Below are 13,497 nucleotides of genomic sequence, written 5' to 3'. Positions count from 1 at the left end.
CAGCCTTGGAAAAGAGCCTAACATTATATGTGGCTAACTTCATAAGTTAACATAAGGATGGTAGTTTTTCAAAGAACAATATAATATTGTCTGGGTTTTTTTTGCTGCCTTTAACAATATAATTTCACATCAGTTCGAGACTTTTGCCCCCAAAACGTCACAGCTCGACAAAAGAGGCAAGTCACTGTTCGATCAGATGTATCTTACAGCAGGAGGAAACAATTTAGAGAAAACAGATAGAAAATTGAGGAAATGGCTCTCTTCGAAAGCTTTAATATATGTATTTTTTTCTGCACTTTTTTTTTCTGACCACCATATCTCAAGATCACCTTGAGGGAATTTCTTCGAATTTCGCACAAACTTTCACTTGTACTCAAGGATGAGTTCATTAGATTTTGGCAGTCAGCGTTCAAGGTCACTCTCTCATTCTTGTAAACGCAACATCCCGAGAACACCTTTGAGGAAATTCCTTCAAGTTTGGCACAATGTTCGAGTAGACTCAAAGACTAGCTGATTACATTTGGGTGGTTAAAGGTCAAGGTTAAAGTGACCTTGCATACATCTAAATCTTGTGGACACAATATCTGAAGATGGTCTAATGGGAGTTTCCTCAAATTAGACACAAACGTCCACTTGCACTCAACAATTAACTGATTAGAATATGGTGGTTTAAGGTCAAGGTCAGGGCATTGTGACCTCATAAATCATGTTTTTGTCCATAACTCAAGAGCCATGAGTGTCCACCTTGAAACTGTGCTGATTACATTTTTGTGGTTAAAGGTCAAGGTCAGAGGGACCTTGCATACATCTAAATCTTGTGGACACAATATCTGAAGATGGCCTTGAGGGAGTTTCCTCAAATTTGACACAAACGTCCACTTGCGCTCAACAATTAATTGATTAGAAAATGGTGGTTTAAGGTCAAAGGTCAAGGTCATGGTGACCTCACAAAACATGTTTTTGTCCATAACTCAAGAGCCATGAGTGTCCACCTTGAAACTGTGCTGATTACATTTTTGTGGTTAAAGGTCAAGGTCAAAGTGACTTGCATACGTCTCATTCTTGTGAACACAATATCTGAAGATGGCCTCAAGTTTCCTCAAATTTGACACAAATGTCCATTTGCGCTCAACAATAAACTGATTAGAATATGGTGGTTGAAGGTCAAAGGTCAAGGTCATGGTGACCTCGTAAAACATGTTTTTGTCCATAACTCAAGAGCCATGAGTGTCCACCTTGAAACTGTGCTGACTGCATAGATGCGTTTGATGCATCAATAATTTCAGAGACTTGGATATAAACTTTAAGTGACTGTTTTTTGGAGCCGATCAACCACGCGGCGGCATTTCTATTTTTTTAATTTAAATTTATTTTCTGGCCTGGCAGTTCTACTCTTCCATAAAATGGTTTTAAAGTTTTAAAAATCTAATAAGGTGGAGGGTGGGTCGTGCATTTCCCCCAAGTCACTTAGGGAGGCTTAAGGAAAATTATTTGTAGCTTTGGGGAGGGTCAAAATAAAAAACATAAAACGAAGTCACACTACAGACACCCCCCCTGACTTGGATAAATAAAGAACAGTCCCTAAGGGGATTGAGCAGCAGAGCCAGAGCAGCCAGAGCAGTGATATAACGGCACAGAAATGAGTTTAATTTAAACAGGACAAAGATGCTGCTGTCATCGCTCCTGTCCAGAGAGCTTTGTCATGATCATTATAAAGAGACTTATGAGTGGAGGGGAAGGGAGGGACGGTTCGCCAGTCACGGTCTGGCTGGCACCGCTACGTTAATACAATCAGCACCATTGTGGTTAGCGATGATGACATCAAGAGAAGTGGTTTGATTCACTCTGTGTTTCTCTCAAAATGCGAGGGGAGGTTTTGGTTAGAGACTGACTACTGCCTGTCATAAATCTGTTTCTCATGGGCTGCATAATCCCCGACCTGCCATGTCTACCACCCACACAAATACTTTGCTCCCGTTTAAAAATCATCCGTGGCAGATTTAATTGCTTCTGCGCGTCTTAAACCCCTCAAAACCCGGATAGACATTCGTGTGCTGCATCCAGATGCCTTTCACAATCTATTTAACCCTTTGAAACCTGAGCAAATTGGTTTGATTTCTTTTGAAAATGTAGGGGGGGGGGGGGGGGGGGGGGGGGGGGCAATGAACAACTTGGGAAGAAACAAGAAATGGGTAAAGAGTGACAAAAAAGGGTTTAAAAAGTTATTTTAGAAAAAAGTGGAGAAATCAGAAAAAATAGGGGAAAATGTCCAGAAAACATTTTTTTATTATCATTATAATAATATGTTTAAAATTATGTTACAGAAAAAAATCTATTTGAAAATATATGTTATATTGTTAATATGTTCATATATTTTTTTCCTCCTTTTCTTTTTTTATTAAACCTTTAGGTCATTTTCTTCTTGGTTATGTTTTTTTTTTTTTTTTTTTTTACTTTTTTTAACCTCACTCTCAGGTCATTTTCTTGTTTTTATTTATTTATTTATTTATTTATTTATTTATTTATTTTTTAAAAACTTTTTTTAACCTTACTTTCAGGTCATTTTCTTGATTTTATTTATTTTTTTTATTTATTTTGTTTTTTTACTTTTTTGAGCTTATTTTCAGGTCATTTTCTTGTTTGGTTTTTTTTCTGTTCATTTTTAGGTAATTTTCCTGTAATGTTTTTGTTAATTTCTTGCTAATTTTCGGGCTATGTCTTGTTAAGTTGCTCATTGCCTTCTCCCCACGTTTTTGCACGATATAAAGCCAATTCGCTCAAGTTTCACAGGGTTAAAGGCAAGGCGAGATTTAACGACCTCTCTTCTCATTTTTTATTTTTCAGAAATGCTTGTTGAATTATTGAAAACATGCTGTAGCTCAAGTAGGGTTTTTTTTTCGCCTGTGTGCGAGTTTCCCATGTGGTTTCCATGTGGTCTTGTTTTCAGGGTGTGTTCCCGCCTGTGTGCCAGTGTGCTTGTACAAAACGGTTAAAATTGAAGAGACAACTCGGTCCATTACTCAGTAAGTTTGCTCCAACACCATCTGGAGATGACATGGCCGCTGATAGGAACTCCTGAGTGCCACAGAGTGAAACAGACATATTTTAGACATGATGAGAAGAAAATCACGGTAAAGTCATTTTGTGCGCTCCACCCTGAGACGGAGGGAGGGCCGGGCTTGTCAAGACTCGGGTCACTGTCTTTGGAAAGTGACCAGTTGACAGTGAGGCGTGAAGTGAGTCAGCTCATTTCGTTCGGATTTAAGCAAACCAATTACATGTGTGGACGTCAAACGGCGAAATGGGAATTGTCGTAGCGGCTGAAACTTCTCGAACATGCCGTTTGTGGTTTTCTTCTGTCAGCCTTCATTTGAAAAACATGTTATTCAGTCTTTTAAACCAGCTTGTGTTCATTTTTATCCTCTTTCTAACATGTTAGCCATACAACGTATCCTTATAGAACGGGTCTTACGATATTCTACGAAAATACACACAACCGTAGAACCATAAACCAAAAAATTGCGCCGCATGAAGAAAAGTTACTTCCTTGACATACAGTTACATGGCCGTTACAGTCACAGGTTATAGTGCAATTAATTATTTTTTTTCAAACTGATTTTAATGGAAAATCTCTATTTTAATTGCAGATTTTGTTATGTCATTTTTAAAAAAATTAATTCTGTTTTGACAGTTTCTTGCAATGATAAATGGTGTAATTTTGGCAGTTTTGCACATTTTCTTTTAAAAATAAATAAAATAACAAAAAAAGAGATCAATCTGCAAAATAAAAACAACATACAGCCATTTATACCCCCACAAGCCAAAAAATAAAAAAACATAACTTGCTTAAAAAAATATTCGACATGCCTTCCCCTTTTTGCACCACCCTCTTTCTCGTCATAATTAGAGAACAGTCCCTTAGTGAGTGGCCCTACTTTTCCTGGAGGAGGATGTCTGGTGTATCTTTAAAAACCACAGACACCACGCTCAGCTCACTGGCATTGCAAAATAGACCGTGCAGGATTGAGAAGTAAACAGTGGCGTATTCTCCTTCCCAGAACAACAAACTTGGAGTTTTGTCCCTGAGGGTTCATGGCTACTTCCACAGACAGCCCGGTGCCTTTGTGCTTGTTTGTATGTTTATGTCATAGTTCCTCAGCTGCGGAGGTTATTTTAGGGCACTAGTGTAGCGTTACAGCGCTGCATCTTTCACCCTGACCTTGATAAAACTCCTGTAAAACACACATGGATACAAAAAGCAAGTAAATTCAGATTTTTCCCCACATGGAAGCTGTTTTATTTTTGAGGCCCGGTGCTGATTAATCAGCCGTCAGGTTTTTTTTCTTTTTTTTGTAATTCTGACCTCCTTGGACCAGCCCAATGCAATCAGCTCCAAGTACAGAGGAAATTGCTTCCTATCCGTGTTGCTGTGGGTGCGCGACCCAGGAGAGGCTGAGGCAGATATCTCCAAAATCTCCCCCAGCTTAGGAGAGTTTAAGATCGGGATCAATTCAAATCTGCAGCCCTTATCAGATGTCAAAGAGCCTCTGGAACTGTACGTGTCCCAGTCCTGACCCAAACTGCAAAGAAGGTCCCTGAAAGGAGGGACGTAATCACCTGTTTAACATTGCGAGAGGCTGTTTTCAGTCCACGTTTTCTGAGAACATTTTTTAATATTTTTTCTGATATTCTATACTGTGACTTTTTTATGTCTCTTTCCTTTCCCTTTTAAGACTTTTTTGATGACTTTTTATGACATTTTTACAATGCACAACACTATAACTTGTTTTTTACAATATACAATACAATGAATTTAATGACCTTACTATGACACACTATACTATGACTTTTTTATGATTTTTTACTGATTTACTTTTTTTTAACTTCTTTATGACATACAATAGTATGACTTTTTTTTTTTTACTTTTTATGGCATGCATACTATGACTTTTTATCACTTTTCAGTGGCTTTAATGACTTTTTAATAATATACCATACATGACTTTTTATGGACTTTTCTGACTTTGTTTAAATAAAATATTATACTATGACTTTTTAAGAGTTTTTTCATGTCCTTTTTTAGGACTTTTTTGTGACTTTTTGGCTTGTGCCCTCACAGACAGAAGTTCCTGAATCTCCTCATATTTCAAGTCTTTGTGCTACTTTTCTTGTTCTTAAACCACTGAATTTTTGTTTTGTACATCATCGACATCATCAACACGCCCACTCTGTCACTGTGAATTCTCCGGACAATGACCATCTCTGTTCACACGTGGGTTCAATCAGACATTACACGGACTTTGTATCAGGTATTTTGGCAGAGTAAAGTCCGTTTAACGTCCAATCAAACCGATCCAGACATTTGTGCTCTCGCATGCAGCTCCTCCGAGTAATATCTAGATAATTTCAGGTTGGGGTGATGCTGAGGTACGTAACTTGTACAAACCACATGCAGAACCGCAGTACACAGTAACACTAGAACCAGTAGTAACAATAATGGCAATTTGTTAAGTTTATTTATGATTATGATTTACATTTGCTAATGATTATTTCAGACAGCAGTGCATGGTTGCCTTTAATTTAAATCCCCCCTCGCCTGAAAGTATGTTGTTTCTGTGCGGTCATAAATAATGTCTGTGTGTCTGGCCTCGTGTTTTTTAGTCAAACAGATGATTATGGGAGGATCCATGAACCCTCATACAGCCATAAAGTAATATTTTCCTTAGAAAAATTGTAATTTGTGCTTGTCAGCTCTCACTCTGCTCGATAAACCACAGCATGATTGATCGCTGGGCATGACTATCACACTTTTCTCAGTCGTTCTCAGCGAAGTGTGTGTGAGAGCAGAAGTGTGATATTGGGGCGTGGGCAGAATTATAAATGTTATGGCAGCAAAGGCTAATTGTTCATGAGAAAGTGTCTCTTTTTATGATTCACAGTCTACCATCTGTGTATCTGCGGAGAACTTTTTCCCTTTAAAACATTCAGCATCGTCTCCAGATTCTCACCGAGATCAGTGGAAGTCTGGGACACGACTCAAAAAATAATAATAATGATGATATATAACTGACGGCCTTTCATCCACAATGATGTGCTGCTATCGCTTTAACAAAATACAGAGGGTGACAATTTCCTTTCTCCTCTTTTCTGGCTTTCTCGGTTTCGTTCAGCCGAAATTCACATGCCTGAATTTCACTGTTGCTTGGCGAGGCCTTGGTCCGTTTAATGTCGTTATCGCGGCGCCTTAGTCAGCATATCTGACCCAGCAGGAAGGTACGCAGAGCGAACAGTATGTTTTCTACCTCCGCTGAAGAGGAATTAGACAGCAGGAGAGTTGATTCACCCAGCAGATGCCTCGGGGCCCTTTTGCGGACAAGCGACCTAGAAGAATATAGATAATTAAATGCATTACAAAACCATCTCAGGCTTCTGTGCATGGTGCCTCAATCACAAAAAAAATACATTTTAAAAGGAAAATTCAAACCGTATCATTGACTTTGGAGCTAAACTTGCACGTCTCTGCACTATTTTGCTTACAGAATATTTTTTTCTCCAACAAATTTGAATAACACCAGCTCAACGCCAAATGCCATACAACTGCCAGACGGGAAGGCCAAACACCTTCTTGAAAAATGGCTGCATCAATGCGGATGAGGTTTTTACGACATGATCGATCATATTTTCGCAGCAAGTTGGCGAGAACAAAGCATACTCAGAAATGCTCACGATAAATAAAACCTGATTGCTATTGTGTCAACAGTTAATCACCCAGAACAGACGCTGTGTTTTCCCTCCAATCTCTGCGTTTTAAATGATGTGTGTCTCAGATTCAGTCTGGAGGCTGATGAAACGGGATCGATGTGTTGAACTGAAACTAAAAGAAAACACACATGAGCAAGCGCAGTTCCATTTACACTTCCAATCATACTTTTTTGATTAAATGTTTTGTAAGTTTGCACCCTGCAATGCTAAAAACAAAACTTGTTTTTGAGTGAAGGGGAAGTCCAGGAGTGAAGAGACACTTATTGTGCAGTCCTTTAAAGTTAAAAAAAACAATGCAGACACTCTTAAAAAAGCCTCGCTGCAGCCAACAGTCCAGCCCCCGTCAGACTCTGTGACCAGACTCCAGATCTGAAACGACTCAGGTCAAAGTTTGAGGCACTAAATATCCACCCAGGACCAGCACACCTCCAATATCTACACTGGCCGGTCCAAAAACGTCTTTTTTCTTTTTTTGTGGCTACTTTTCAAGTATTTTTTGTAACATTTTACCAATTTCTTGCAAATGTTTTGGATCATTTCCTCTGAAATTGCTCATTGCTTTTTTCTCATGTTTTTTTTAAGAGGTCTAGTTTGCTCAGGTTTTAAAGGCTTATCGAAGAAAATACATTTGTCATTTTCTTTTGTTGCTCCAGCAGTTTTTTATATAACACACCCTGCCCCTTAATCCCAACAGTCAGGACAGTTTACCCCTACATGTGGACTTCCAAAACAGCGGGTTAGGGGCAAGGGGTGTCTTGGGATTGAGCCTAAGTGCCACTTTGCAGGTTGACAGCCCCTCCAGGGGTCTGAATCAGCAAATGGACGATGATGAACTTGATTGGAAGAGCAGATCGGCTCAGGGTAGACCTGGTGGTCTGCCTCGCTTCCACCTCTGGTTTGTCCATATTACAAACTGCAATCACTTCCCATCTCCAGCAGAACTGTTACAAGCGTGCAGTTCATTTCAATGTCAGATGTCTTTTTCCCCCCACCATGTAATGGCATTCACTGCGCGGACAGAGAGGGAGAGCGCTTTCTGCTCCCATAAATAAGTCCGAGGTAGGCTCCGGCCTGTTTCATCCATCACTGGGCTGAAGCTGTGTTTGTAGAGCAGGAGGGAGCGCGGGGGGGCAGATTCATCCATGTTCCCAGCAGCCGTCCCCCCTGTGGGAACTTCACGCTGCCATTAAACACCTCATGGCAGCCCGTTAGCTATCGGGCCAGCTGAGCCGAAGAGAGAGCTGCAGTCCCACAAGCTCTCCTCTCGTCCCCGCGGATGTGTCAACAGGTTTTTCATTTAAAGTTTTAGTGCACATATCGGGCACATAAGCCTGCTGATATAGGAGAAATGGAGGCACACATCCTCGGTCTCACAGAGAGTCACACAGGTGTTAATGTAGGATGTGAGGTGCAATGAAAAGGTCACTGCAGCTTTGATTTGTTCCAATAATGGAAATAATTGTTCACATACAGCGTAATAATGATACTATTCAAGCAGATTTCAGAACAGCTGATGTGACTTTAGTGTCAAAATGATCTGAAATCAGCTCTTGTGGCTGTTTCTTTATCCCAACTCTGCTGTACATTTGGCTGTATGGAGCCTGCTGGCCGCGCCGACACCCAGCCACGACAAATGGTTGCAATTTTCTTTTTTTAAAGATTATTTTGGGGCTTTGCTTTTAGCCTTTATTATTAGACACAACAGATATAGGAAAGGGGGCAGAGAGAGAGACGGGATGACATGAGGCAAATGGGTTTAGGATGGAATTGAACCTGCGGCCGCTGCAGCCTTTGGACATGGGGCTCCTGCTCTAGTTGAGCTAGTTGGCGCTCAAATATGGTGTGACAATAGATAAAGAAACGTAGGTATGATGAGCATCTGCACGGACGTCATATTGGGGAGGTTAAGATCCGCAAGTAAACAAACACACACGTGTAATGAGAGATGCAGATTTCAAAACAAAATTGACTGTAATTCGTTTGATTCTGAACCGATTAAGTCCGAGGTAGGCCTGTTTCATCCATCACTGGGCTGAAGGTCTGTTTGTAGAGCAGGAGGGAGCACAGGGGCAGATTCATCCATGTAAATCGTTTAATTCTCAACTGATTTTCATGCAGTTTAGTTTGTTATAAGCATCAGAGAGTGGACATGATTGTGGTTATCTGTTTGAATTCATTTCAGTTACTGGTGGCAATCTGATCAGCTCTATGATAAAACAGAAATCTTCTGAGTAGCCACAACACTGCGACACGCAGGAACTGATTTATGAATAATCAACATCCAGCGATGCAGTGCAACAAAGTACATTTATTCAAGTACAATGCCCCCTTTTTGAGGTACTGGCACTTTACTTGAATATTTGCATTTTCTGCTACTTTAAATTTCATGCAACTTCATTTAATTCAACACCATACTTCCACCACTCTATAGAAACATTACGCACCACTTCTTAGAGCAGCAGCCAATGAGGTATTTATGTTTCTATGTCAGAGGGTGTGCCACCCAGAGATTTTTCAGTGGCCATAAACATGACCTATGACATCACTGTTCGAGCTATTGACAAGTCCTTTGCAAGTTAGCATCATATTAGTCGGAGGGTTATACTACCCAAATCTGAAACGAATCAGATGAACCTTGCATGAGAAGTTTGAAGTTTGCATCCATTAAAAAAAAATGCAGAAAATTGAAAATGGCTCACACTCACAAAATTAATGTAAAATTACATTTTACAACAATTCATTTCATTTCAGTTTATTCATGTATCGATCTTCTATCGTCTTTCATGATCAGCATTTCTGATTTTTCATCATTCATCTTGACAGTAATCGTGAGGTCATCTCAAAGTGAATCCATGACGACGGCGATCCCTCGACAAACACAGATGACCTCTGTGATGTCAGCAGGCCGCTGAAACCTGCAGTGGGAGTCTGAGGGGACGTGATAGCGTCTAACATGCCCTTAAATCACCCGCGGGAGAAAAACGAGGTGGTTTTTATGAGGGAGTGGAGCGCAGGTGTTGAAATTGACAGACTGCGCTGCAGAGTCCCAAGCTTTTAAATGCGTGCATCTGGACTAATAAAGCCCTCTGTTTATAAAGAGAGGGCCGGACCCAGATATGCGTGTGCTTGGTTATCATCACTTATCACATTATTAAAATATCAAAATCAAAAACATAATTATTAGCACAAGAAACAAACATTTCTGCTCCAAAAAAGCCCAATAACCAGTAAAATTCCCCCAGCTCAAGTGTTCCTCCCCACCCTGTCGTGGGAGTGGTGCAGCCCGTTTGATCTCACCTCGCCCCGATTAATTAAAGGAGAATGCCGTCGACTCTCAGGGTCTCCATGGTTTTCACACAGCCATCCCAGAAAGTCAACTCGGAGTCGACAGCATTGTGTTGTTGAGCAAGAGTGAAGAGGTGGCTGCTTCCAGCACTCCTTAAAACCACACTCCACATGCCAGGGATTCCTCCTGACCGCACCACTGGGCAGAAGCAGATGCTTGATTGATGAATAGACTTCGTTAAGTGTGTTTTCTCCATCAAACAACTGCAGCGTCTTTGAACTTTGTGACGTTTATTATTTTGGTGATTTTACCCTTCAGCATCAGGCGATCAAGTTGTGTAGCTTGTAAAAAGCAAAGATTTACGCCAGTGAGGAGTGTGTTTATGTTAAACTGTTTATTTTTTCTATCTATCTAAAGACTCTCTGGCTTTGGAGTCATAAATAAAGTCACTTTTATTTGTGGAGCTGAATCTCACACAGGAGCAATTCACATTTCTTTACAGAGTGATAAAGCTGTTGAAAAATAGCAGAAAATAAATGCATAAATAATGTCACCAAGTCACAAAATATTTTTAAAAATAATTCAAATGTTGAAAAAAAGTATGCAGTTAATGTTACAAAATACTTAGTGAAGGGGAATACAAATCTAAATCTAAAATAAAAAAAATAATATATATGTATATATTATTTTTTTTTAAAGTCATGCATATGTAAACAAAAAAAGTTAAATAATTAGTTAAGGGGAATAAAAAATATATAACTTTTTTTTACATAATACAAATGTTTAAAGAAAACAATACAGTTGCTAAATTAGATTTAGTTAAGGGGAATAAAGTTTGCATGTATAGATTGTACTGAAGTTGTCCAGAAAGGGTAATAAACATCTGTCTGTTGTAATATATATTAATTACTCTTTATTAAACAATTTGTCTGCAGTTATGAATGTAAATGAAGTTTTTAATGAAGATGCTGTTCCTATGAACTTTCCCCACACAGGAAAATAGGAAGAAAGTCAGAAAATGTAAGCAGAGGGCACAGTTTCTGTAGATAGATACACTGCCACGAACAACTAGTGGGTCATAAGTGATGACTGAGAGGGATTACTTTTGCATAATCTCTAGAAAACACATATCTGCGTATGTAAGCAGAACCGTTTGCAGGTAAAAAGTCTTTGTAGTGAACAAAAGAGTCAGAACAATTTGCAGAATGCAATCTTGGAAGCCACGATTAAGTTTTATATTAGCTTTTTTAAAAATATTTATATGCATTTATATCCAAATATATGTTTAAAGAGATTGCATGAAATGTTTTCTGGATTTGCATGAAGTTGTTAATCGATTCAGTAAATAATGAGCAAAGCACAAAAGAAAAAGTCTTGGCCAAGATGAGTGCTGGCTACACATCTCCTGAAATATTGGCCATTGCCCCTGAAAGACTTTATTGTTATCAGATGATAGTTGATGAGTTCCAAGATTGACTTTTAAATGCGTCTGCATTATATTTTAGGAAAATCCTGCACAGTGTACCTTTAATAAGAGGTTAGGTAATCTGCCCAGATGCTGTGCAGCCCTGTCCCTGAAGGTCAAAGGTTAAACTTGCCAACACTGGACACTTTCAGTTTTCTTTGTTTTTGATGATATGATCTCTTTTGTCTGTTTATATGTCCCTATACTTGCCTTCACTTGTTGTGTTATCACTGCATTTCACAAAAATGTTTAAGTTTAAAAAAAAATTAAATGGAATTAGTAATAATAATATAATAGTAATGATAATAATAATAATGTTTATTCAAAGCCAAGAATAGATCTTATTAATGAATAATAACAGATAAGTTCTTTGTTTATAATTAATTAAATTATTAATCAGTGTCTACAATGTATAGATGCCCTTATTTTGTATCCTGTTCAATATCTGAGACTTTGCAGTCTTCGTAATCGCTCATTTCACTGAGGCCGAGAGGAGAGGAAAGCACTTCTCCTGCTCTGTGAGGGAGTGTGTCTGTCTGTGGGATTGACTGCTGGAGTATAAAGCATCTCTCTGGGATCCATCATGCGGCCTGACAGTAAGGACGCGGCCCTGGACCGGTGACAGCACCCATAAGTCTCCAGCGGGGCCCCTGGCAGGCTGTCTCATGACTCTGTGCAGGTGCCTCCTGTCCCTGTCGGAGTCGCCAGCCAACCAGCCAGTCAGCCCCTAAATGGTTCTTGTCCTCCTCCTCCTCCGTCTCGTCTCGCATCGTCTTTAAGCTCCGCTCCATCACGTCACTCAGTAAGATGTTCCACAGCCATGGAGGGGCTTAGCGAAAGACGCCATGTTTAGTCATTAGCGAGCAGGAGATCTTGCGTGCCGTATCGGATGTCACATCTGACAACAACTAGAGAGAGGAGCAGCATGTGCTTGCGAGCGACGGGATAAAAGATCAAAGACAAAAGCATACTTGTGTTAACCTTCAGTCTGGTGATAGCACAACATCAAGAGTACGCTGCTAAAATAAAGATGCACTTCAAAAGTTGAAAGTGATTCATGGTCTGCTGTTAGATGCATCGCTGTCCTAAAACTAATAAGAGAAATAGTTTTGCATTTTAGGAAATTTGCTCTCTTGTCCAAAAGATCAATATCACTGTCGCCAATCTGTTGTCATTCCCAAATCATCAAATACTGACGCTTTGTCACACCCTTCGGTGTCTGATAGAGACTGACAGGAAATCCTATACGTATACACAGTTACACTTGACACAGAGCTGAAACACATTATAACATAATTAATGTGGTAAAAGTGTCGCAATCGGGTTAAGGCAACAAAACTACTTGGTTAGGTTAAGAAAAATGTTTGGTTTAGAAAGTTTTGGGTTAAAATAAGTACGTTTGGGTTTTTTTGTAGTTGTTTTTGTTTTTTCAAAGACAGTTTGATAATTTATATATTTAGTTATTTTTAAGTTTTATTTGCGGGTATGACATACAGACAGGGAGGTATGGGTGGCTACAGGTTAATAACACAGAAAATCAAAGCAGGGAGATTAACTGTAGTTGTGCTTGATCAAGATTTGAATGATTATTTTAGGGAAGCCGAGATAATTTGGCTCAAAAGGTGTGTGCAATTACTTACATTTGTGCTACAAAAACAGTACAAAATAATAATAATAATAATAATAATTTTAGAAACATAAAAAAAAAACAGAGAGAGACAAAGACATTATTATTAAAGAACAAAAACAGTCAAAATTTTGTAATTTTCTCTCTTTTTAAAAAAAAGATTAGGTTGGAGGGCATTATTGCAAATAGACAGGAATTACTTTAAGACTATAAAAGAAAACTGAATACATTAAGCCCATGTTTAGAAGACTGATGATCATTATGACTGTGTTTTTGTTTGTTTTGTTATTTAGTGATATCAGTCTTTTTTTTATCTAATTCTCGGCAAGAAACAAGGGCTATTCCTTTAAACCAAAA

Source organism: Plectropomus leopardus, chromosome 19, assembly GCF_008729295.1.
Source record: "Plectropomus leopardus isolate mb chromosome 19, YSFRI_Pleo_2.0, whole genome shotgun sequence".
Classification (NCBI taxonomy): Eukaryota; Metazoa; Chordata; class Actinopteri; order Perciformes; family Serranidae; genus Plectropomus; species Plectropomus leopardus.
Note: the sequence above shows the minus strand (reverse complement) of the source record.